This window comes from Enhydra lutris, unplaced genomic scaffold (genome assembly GCF_002288905.1).
Source record: "Enhydra lutris kenyoni isolate GAN:26980312 unplaced genomic scaffold, ASM228890v2 scaffoldscaffold4, whole genome shotgun sequence".
Classification (NCBI taxonomy): Eukaryota; Metazoa; Chordata; class Mammalia; order Carnivora; family Mustelidae; genus Enhydra; species Enhydra lutris.
In genome coordinates, this window is record NW_019154088.1 from 13565967 (window position 1) to 13576133 (window position 10167).

The following is a 10167-nucleotide window of genomic DNA, read 5'->3' on the forward strand; positions in this document are numbered from 1 at the left end:
TAAGGTTTTGGCTAATATTTCTCAAAATTTATAAAGTACCTCTCCCAAGAATTAAATGCAACCACCTTGAGGGTCTAATTTTCTAATGTACTTAGGGTGGCCAAAGCTATACTCCTCCTCAATAAAGGAATTTAAGAATACAGTAAGTACACCTAACAAATGGTATTGACATTACTTTGTACCATTTCTGTCTGAGATCTGAGGACACCCTCATATCATTCATTAAAGACACTTTTAATTTTAATTTTCCAGATGTAAGAATTGGAAGTGCTTGGAAATAATGAGGCCAGGGTGTCATTAAATTTTACATAAAGAAAGACTCATGTTATAGCCATAGAACATACCCTTATCTTCTGGAACCCAGGGGAAAGTGTGTGGATAGAGCCACTCAAAACAGTCCTATTGCTATAAAAGCAAATCAAAGCTCTTTCCTCACTCCCTTTTTCTTTCTTGTGTATGGATATATGTATTGTTCTTGGAAAAAATCTGTAACACTTTTTAGATTGACTTCATCAATTCAAAGCACAAGCCTTCCCTACTGATTTGTCTTATACTGTCTGTCTGACTCTGCAAAGTGTCTACGGTGATACCTGGAAACTCCTTGGTGTTTATGCTGCTTTTTTTTCAGAAGAAGTGGAATAGACTGTGACTCTTGCCTTGTTCTCCCTCATTGGCAATAGGTTAATGTAACACCAATAACTTTATCAAACCAATGATTTTAGGATCTTGGTGGTCCCATAATTAATGATTATGCATATTCATGTCTAATAGTAGTATACTCTTATGGGTTAATCTAGGAGCATAATTTAGGGTCATGTCGGGGTAAAAGCACAAGGAATAGAAAACTCATCAGAAGCATGGCAAATTATTCCACTTTCCGATTTCTCCCTCATCACTGTTGCTTTGGGGACATGTTCAACTTTACCTGGTTTCCCCCAACAAAGTACAGAGTTTGTGAAATGTGTTCTGAGACTAAAGAAACTGCAAAAGCTAGTAAAGTCTTTGGGTCAACACAATGAACAACAAAAGAGCCTATTGTAAGAATTCATTTATTTGACTATCATGGTTGACGTCAGAATCTGTGCATAGGAAGCAAGAGTAATGTGTTCCTAGAACTTAAGAGATACAGAAACCCTGTATCTGTACAGATACAGATACACAGTGGATAGAATTATCTATCTTGTCTAAGAGACATTTGTACTTATACGTTAGGGGACAGGATAGCTTTCAAATCAGAAAAAGATGGTATTACTCAAGTTCAAACAGAGTGACTACAGTATATCTTCATGACTAGAATGTAATTAAAGAAAGATGCAATTTTTGGGGGGGTGCCTGGGTGGCTCAGTGGGTTAAGCCTTTGCCTTTGGCTCAGGTCATGATCTCAGGGTCCTAGGATTGAGCTCCACATCAGGCTCTCTGCTCAGCGGGGAGCCTGCTTCCCTCCCCACCTCTCTCTGCCTCTCTGCCTACTTGTGATCTCTCTCTGTCAAATGAATAAGTAAAATCTTAAAAGAAAATAAAGAAAGATGCAATTTTAAAAAAAATATATTTTATTTATTTATTTGTTAGACAGAGATCACAAGTGGGCAGAGAGGCAGGCAGAGAGAGAGGGGAAGCAGGCTCCCTGCTGAGCAGAGAGCCTGATGCGGGGCTCCATCCCAGAACCCTGAGATCATGACCTGAGCTGAAGGCAGAGGCTTAATCCACTGAGCCACCCAGGTGCCCCAGAAAGATGCAATTTTTAAAAAGTATTATTTGGGGTCACCTGTCTGGCTCAGTCAGTAGAGTATGTAACTCTTGATCTTGGGGTTGTGAGTTTGAGCCCCACATGAGGTATAGAGATTAATTTGAAAACTCTTTTTTTTTAAGGAGGAGGAGGGAGAGAGGGGGCAGGAAGAGAGAGAATCTTAAGCAGGCTCCATGCCTAGCATGGAACCTGACAGCCGGTCTTCACCTCATGACCTGAGCCAAAATCAAGAGCCAGATACTCAACCAACTGAACCACCTAGGCACTCCTGCCCACTGGAAAAAAAAATAAAAAACAAACAAACAAACAAACAAACAAAAACTACTTTCGATTTAAGTTAAAAAAAAGTATGATTTGTATTGCATTAATAAAATGTCTCTGGAAGGATACACAAGACAGTTATAACAGAAGTTGTGCCTGGGGCAAGGACGTGGGTGACTGTAGGACAGGGGCCAGAGGGAGATTTTTCACTGCATACCCTCTTGTACTTTTAAATTTTGAACATTTGAATGAGTTGCCTGTTAAGCAAATAAATAGTTAAAAGGCTGCATTTACAGAGGTATGATTGTCAAAATGGAGTTTTTAAAAAGGAAGCCAGTGTGCACAGTTTGTCAGACTCTATTCATCCTGCTCTATGTAAGGATGGAATCAGAATATTCTGGTCCCTGAAAAGCTTATATCTATTGAGGACAAGAATAATTTCGTGGGTTTTGATGGAATATCCTTCTAGAATATTCACCTCCCCCAGCTTCTGAGTTCACTAAGCAACCTTATCATTTCTGGAAACCTTGACATGGGGAAGGGTTCACACTTCAGGCCAAGCACAAGTGAAAGATAGAGCTGGAAGGGTGGAGCTCCCATTGTAGACTTCTACATCAATATTCTAGTTTATCCTTCAGAGTCTGGTGAGTTTGGTAGGTAGAGCTCAGTCCTTGCTCTCAAAGTATATTTCCCTTTTTAATGTTCTCCCTTTCCTGTCTTCCTAGTAAATTGTAGGTTTACTGATGAAATCCGGTTTCTGGGCCTGAAATTATGTGAGACTGGCTCATGCTCCCACAATACCATGTTCTCCTAACGCTCAGCACCTGTCACACTGCTGTGGAACTGCCTGCTTCTCTGTTTGTCTCTTGCTGGGCTGTTGGCTCCCAAAAGGCAGAGAAAGCCGGTTTCATCCGCTGCTGCATCCTGAGGGGCCCGTCACTACACAGGTCCTCTATCAATCTCAGTGAAGAAGGTGCCACCCTGGAAGTCTGGAGTTGAATAACTGAACCTTTGTCTTTGCTGTGTATCTTGCAGTCTTCAATTTCAGCATCCTTTATGTCTCTGGAACTCCTCTCACATAACTTTAACTCTTCCCACGATTCAGATGATTTCCAGTAGTTCTAGTACCACTTTTTGTCCTGGGTGCCTGACCTACGTTGTCCAGTACCCTCAGGTAAGAATGTTGGCCCAGGAGCTCTGATACCAATTTTCTGCTATAGATGGACAAGTCACTCCTCTTTGCTTAGCCCGGGATTTCTCCTCTGAAATTAAAGGCCCTGGTTACTAGATAATCTCTGTGGTCCCTTCCAGCTCTAAAACTGCTGTGTTTCTACCCTGGGATTTTATCAGCACCTCAACCTCCATCTCCAGCAGTGGAACTCACACCAGCCCTTCCTCCTAGAAAGAATTCTATCCTCTTCCAGTCAGTTAAGCTTGAAACTCTCTAGACATCTTTGCCTCCTCCCCGTACTCTAGTCCTCCATATCCACTGAGCTGCAAAATCTTACGAAGGCCTCTTCTGCACGGTCCTCTTACAGAGCCTTTTAGGATTTTTATTGTCAACATCTGGGTCGTTACTGGCCCACACGTCTCAGAGATGGATTCTTTAATTAGAAAACAGTTGCAAAATAATAGCACATACTAAGTTAAATCCAGCGTTCCCCCTCCACCAAGTATTTAAAATAATCCCAGTTTAAGTCACCACTCAAACCCATCTGGCTTTAAGAATATTAAAGAAGAAACATCCAGAGTCTGCTCCAGAGAATCTTCTTTTTTCTTTCACTTCAGTCTTCTGATAGCTTTCTGGAACTTAAAAGAAGTAAACACTATTTGCTTTTAGGTCCTAACTAAACTTAAACTAAAATGCAAAGATCATCACCATCTGGTCATGTCTTGATACCATAAGTATATGGTAGGCAACTTTTATTAATGGAAAAACAATTGCATCTGCTCCATTCTCATTCCAGTCTTTATTTATTTAAGAGAGAGAGAGAGAGAACAAACACGAGCAGAAGGGAGAGGGGAGGGAGACTGGAAGAAGCAGGCTCCCCACCAAGCAGGGAGCCCAGTGCTCTATCCCAGGCTCTATCCCAGGACCCCAGGATCATGACCCAAGCCGAAGGTAGATACCTAACCGATGGAGCCACTCAAGTGCCCCTCACCCCAGTCTTTAAAAAAAAAATGAAATAACAGCTCTGTTGAGATATAATTCATAGAGCATAAAGTTCACTCTTTCAAAGAATACAAGGTCACGGACGCCTGGGTGGCTCAGTGGGTTAAGCCTCTGCCTTGGGCTCAGGTCATGATCTCAGGGTCCTGGGATCCAGTCCCGCATCGGGCTCTCTGCTCAGTTGGGGAGCCTGCTTCTCTTCTGCCTGCCATTCCCCCTGCTTGTGCTTGCTCTCTGTCTCTCTCTTGCTTGCTGTCTCTGTCAAATAAATAAAATATTTTTTTTAAAAAGAGAAGAGTACAAGGTCAGTGGTTTTTCATATATTCCCAGAGTTGTGCACCTATCACTGCTAAGTCCAGTATACTTCAGTTGTTCCAACGCCAAGTCCTGTCCCCATTAGCAAACACTTCTCCTTCTTACCCCTCCCAACTCCTGGCAAACACAAATCTACTTTTTAATATGTTGATGGGCCTATTCTGAGCATTTGATATACATGGAGCCAAATAATATGTGGTCTTCTGGGTCTGGCTTCTTTCACTTAGAATAATATTTTGAAGTTTCATCTGTTGTAGCATGTATCAGTGCTTCATTCTTTTTTAAGGCCAAGTAATATTCCATTATATGGCTATACCACATTTTGTTTATCTCTTCATCAGCTGACAGACATTTGTATTGTTTTTGGCTATTATGAATAATGCTGTTATTCATGTACACATTTTCATATGGATATAGGTTTTTGTGTCTTGTGGATATTACTTCATCATATGGTACCTCTGTGTTTAACATTCTGAGGAACGGGCAAACCATTTTCCGAAGTAGCTGTGTTGGTTTTGCATTCCTAGCAGCAGTATGGGGAGGGTTCCAATTTCTCTTCACCAACACTTAAATTGGTCCAGCTTTTGGCTTATGTCCATCCTAGTGGGTATGATGGAGTATCTCATTGTGGGCTTAATTTGTATTTCCCTAATGACTAATGATGTTGATAATCTTTTTATGTCCTTATTGGCCATTTGTATGTCTTGGAAACACCTGTCTTAGAACAGGTAAAAACTGAAATACCTTTATTTAGGGTGGAACTGATGCCCATTTACAGGAACTAACATCCTTCCTTCAAATGAGGCAAAATTAATAGTTGCTTACAAATACAAAGAAAAAATACTTCTTTAAATACATTCTATGAAGGACACCTGGGTGGCTCAGTTGGTTAAGCATCTGCCTTCAGCTCAGGTCTTGATCCCAGGGTCCTAGGCTCTAGTCCCACATTGGGTTCCTTGCTCAGCAGGGATCTTGCTTCTCCCTCTGTCTGCTGCTCCCACTTTGTGTGCTCTCTCTCTCTGACAAATAAAGTCTTAAGAATACATAAATAAATACATTGTATAAAACTGGGGTTAAAAATACCCTTTATCTTTTAAAAAATTATGAAAGATAACCTTAGAGCTAAATGACTAAGAGGAAATTTCATTTTTAGAGTAGATAAATAAGCAGTAAATACAGTTCCCTCCTAAAAAATTAAATAGGCTTAAAAGAGACATTATCACCAATATTACTATCTTTTGGAGGAGCATTTGAGACTTTCTTAGAAGTTAGTAGATAATGCAACAGATCTACTGTTTTGAAAAAGGTAAGTTATTTTAATATAACTTACGGCGCCTAATAGGGAGGAATGCATAGAGGCATTCCATATAGAGAAACTGAATATACTAAAAGATAAAGTATATGTGCATGGGAGGGGTCTCTCATACTGCCGTGCCCCTAATTGTGCTCAATTAATTAATTTTACGGTGACTCTCACTCTACTTAACCATCGTAGCTACTATTTACTGTGTGCTTACCATGTGCCAGAAAAGAGCTTCATCTGTGTTATCTCATTGACTCATCTACGAGGAGGTATTCTTATAATAATCTCATGTAGAGGAAGAAACTCAGCCAAAGTCAGTGAAACAGCTGCTCAGTTTCTGACAGAGCCAAACTCAAGCCCAGGCCTCTCAGACTTAGAAGCCTGTGCCCTTAACTTTTATACCTCTTGGCTTCCTTACAACCCCCAGGGAGTATCTGTTCCATAACACAAGTTACATATGTAGTCCAGCTACTTCCAGTATTAGATACTGTCCTGTGAGCGTCAGGCATCACATGCTCCCATTTATGCTTCAGGATGTCTCTGAGTATTTTGTTGGGAGCTATTTACCAGGTAATTGCTCTTCTTGGGATAACGCTGTACCTATAAAGATCATTTGGCGATGAATCTTTGACAAATTGAACATAGGTGGAGCCTTCTAAAGAAGTGCAGAAATAGCCCTGAGGCTTCCTCCAGAGCTCCAGGGAGGCTGGAGAGGAGAGGGTGTGTGAGCATGGGTGTAGCTGTCGCCTCCTACTCTGCAGCCAAGGAAGGGGAAGACACTCCAGAAGGCTCTATCCTATTGGGATGGTTCTGGAAATAGGCTACTTATTCATCCTTACTTGAGTCCAACCTTAAGACTTTTAGCATGGGCTGGGGTGCCTGGGTGGCTCAGTCAGTTAAGTGTCTGCCTTCAGCTCAGGTCATGATCCTGGGGTCCTGGGATGGAGCCCCTCATCCAGCCTCCTGCTCAGCAAGGGTCTGCTTCTCCCTCCCTCTCTGTGTGCTCTCAAGTAAATAAATAAAATCTTAAAAGGAAAAAAAAAAAAAACTTTTAGCAGGGGCTAAAATAGCTCCACTCACCCTGCTGAGAAAAACTGTGCCTTACCTTTCCCCCTAAGTTGGCATTTCTCTTTCTGAACCCAACAGCCAGTAGCACTGGCAGCACTGGCCAGGAGTGGCCACAGCCCATCGGCGCCTAATAGGGAGGAATGCATAGAGGCCAATTCCAGAAATGATGCAGAAGTTAATGAATCTGACACTATGTTACATAGTATCAGAGCCACAAAGATTCCTTTGCCCACCAACAATTACTGGTTTTGCAGAAAGTATGCTTTGCATGCACGCAGTTGTCACTGGACCCTCCCCATTATCTCATTCTTCCAGCCCAGATTCCTCTCCCAGTATTTTTTCAACACTCTTCTTCAATCTAACTCCCTATTGTCATTTCTGGTCTATATCCTCAAAACAAAACAAAACCCAAAACAAAACACTATGAAATAAGAAACAGATTGAATGACAAAAACTAGAGAATGATTAAAGAAATTGTAACACATTCAGCATTTGGTTCTTAAATGATTAAGTACATTTTTCTAAATGAATATTCTTAAATGATAAATACATTTAGGACTTAGAATATATAAATTTTATCATAGGATGATGATAGATGCAGCCACTAAGAAGAATGTTTACAAAGAGTTTTGGTTTTTTTTTAACATTTTATATATTTATTTGAGACAGAGAGAGAGAGTGCATGCAAGTGGGGAGGAAGGTCAGAGGGAGAAGGAGACTCCTTACTGAGCAAGATGCGTGATTCAGGACTCAAATCTTAGGACCCTGAGATCATGACCCAAGCTGAAGGCAGATGTTTAACTGACTGAGCCACCCAGGTGCCCCTACAAAGGGTTGTAATAACCTAGAACAATTCTTACATCATAACATTAAGAGAAAAAGAATAGAATATGAGATTGTCTGTACAGGATTCTCTTAACCATGTTGAATATCTATGCACATGAAATCCTGGAAAGAAACTCACTAAATGGTGACCATCTTTGGACAGAGCGATAGTGGGTGTTCTTTATATTCTTCTTTCTACTTTTCTGCAACTTGTGCAGTTTTCTCCATAAGCCATTATTACTTTATAATCAGAAAAAAAAGCATAAATGCCAATTTTTTTTTTTTTTAAAGAAGCAAAGTGTTCTGTGTATACCCAGAAAGAACTGTTATTGTCACAGATGTTTTCCCTTGAGGCTCTGCCCTGAAGAAACTGTAGACACTGTTCTGGGAGAAAACCTCCCACAGCCACCTGGCTCCTCTCATGTGTAACCCGCAGGATCTGGCAGGACAGGGAGATTAGCGTGGGAAGGCACTTCTGTCTGTCGTGCACTTTGCCCGTCTCTCTCAGGTCTATACTTGTTTTTTCACTCCTATCTGTCTCACTTGTTGCTGATAAAGAGTTTTCCAGAATTATGGCTCCCAGCAAAAGGCACTTGTCCATTTGGGCCCTGGGAAAAAGAACTCAAGTTTGCTGGTTTTCTGTCCTGGGCTGCAGTAATCATTCTTAGCTTGGGCAACATCCCAGCAGAAAGCACTCACTGCCTCTCCTCCAGACCATTGAAGTGACAAAATGTGCCCCCACAGACATGTTATCCTCACTAAAGAAATATCTGCTGAGGTAGAAAATTCAGAATTTGCAAGCTTAGAGTCAGAGTGGGAGTCAGTTTTGAACTTTTGCTTTGGAACCCTAAATTTCTGTTTCCACCATGCTGTTCAGAATTTTTTTTTTTAAGATTTTATTTATTTATTTATTTGACAGATCACAAGTAGGCAGAGAGGCAGGCAGAGAAAGAGAGGAGGAAGCAGGCTCCCTGCTGAGCAGAGAGCTGGACTGGGGTGGGGGCTCCATCTGAGGACCTTGGGATCATGACCTGAGCTGAAGGCAGAGGCTTTAACCCACTGAGCCACCCAGGCTCCCCAATGTGCTGTTCAGAATTTAAAAGGCCAACTATATACAGGCTTCCCCCACTGTCCCAAGGTTTGCATGATACCACTTTGCTTTCACAAAAGACCTGCTACATTAGTACCCATTTTCATTAACAGAAAGAAATCCAAAAAGGATTTTCCCTTTTTAGGAAAAGGTAATCACTTCTTTGTTTTACACCCTTTGCCTTATGAAAATGTCTTATGGGGCCACTGTGCTTTCAGATGGTGGGGGAACCCTGTGCTCGGACAGGCTTGCAAGGCCTGAGCCACAAGTATGCAGTGGTAAGATAGAAGTGGAATGCTCTCAGAGGCATGAACTTTTTATGAAGGCCTGATTTAGAAATGACAGAATATGACAGCCAACATATGGTATTTTCTAGAAAGTTATGTTCATGTGACAGCAGTTAAGGCACCTCAGGGGGCAGATTTCATGCATATCAAACTGCATTCCCAAGAGAGTGTATCTGCTAATATGAGATACGTGTGCGTTTCTGGCCCAGCTCTTCGGCAACCAGATTTCTCATGCGGCAGCCAATTTATGGCTGGGAAAATCCCGTAGTCCCAAATGTTCATGCAGAGCCAGTTAACATCAAGGTTTAGTATAGGGCTGATTCCTCACTGGCTCTGGTTAGATCATGTAGTAATGATTCACAGTCTTCCGGTCTTCCTTGTTGCTAGGTCCCATGTTTTCTCTGGCCTGCAGAGGCAGAGAGAAGTGTTTCCTCCCTGCGCATGAGGCTGTTAACAGCTTGTATGCAGGGATGCCTGGGTAGCTCAGTCAGTTGAGCTGCTGCCTTCGGCTCTGAGTCCTGGGATCAAGTCCCACATTGGGCTCCTCGCTCGGAGGGAGCCTGCTTCTCTCGCCTCTGCCTGCTTGTGTGTGCGCATGCTCGCTCTCTCTCGCTCTCTCTCGCTCTCTCCCGCTCTCTCCCTGACAAATAAATAAATAAGTAAAATCTTAAACACACACACACACACACACACACATGCACACACACACAAAAACAGCTTGCATGCAGATCTGTCTCCTTCACCAGACTCGAACCTCTGGAGGGCAGCCCTTACACCTGGCACAGTGCTTGACACTTAATAAATGTTTGTGGAATTAATTGCCTAATAAAAATGTTCATTTTAGCTCCTCCTTCTACTGTAAAAGTTTGACTGTACTTTGTGAATAATCCGTATCTAGTCAATGCTTTTTGCAGCCGGAGAGGAAAGCTCTGCCCTGTCCAGAAACTTCCTGACCTCAGAAAGCCCTGTCGACAGCCAGACTACAAAGTTTGCTCTGTGGGGTTCCCTGGGTCCTTGCTTCCCCAAGAGTGATCTATGGACTAGCAGCATTGGCATCACACGAGAGGTTGTTAGAAATGTAGAATGTCAGTGGCGCCTAGA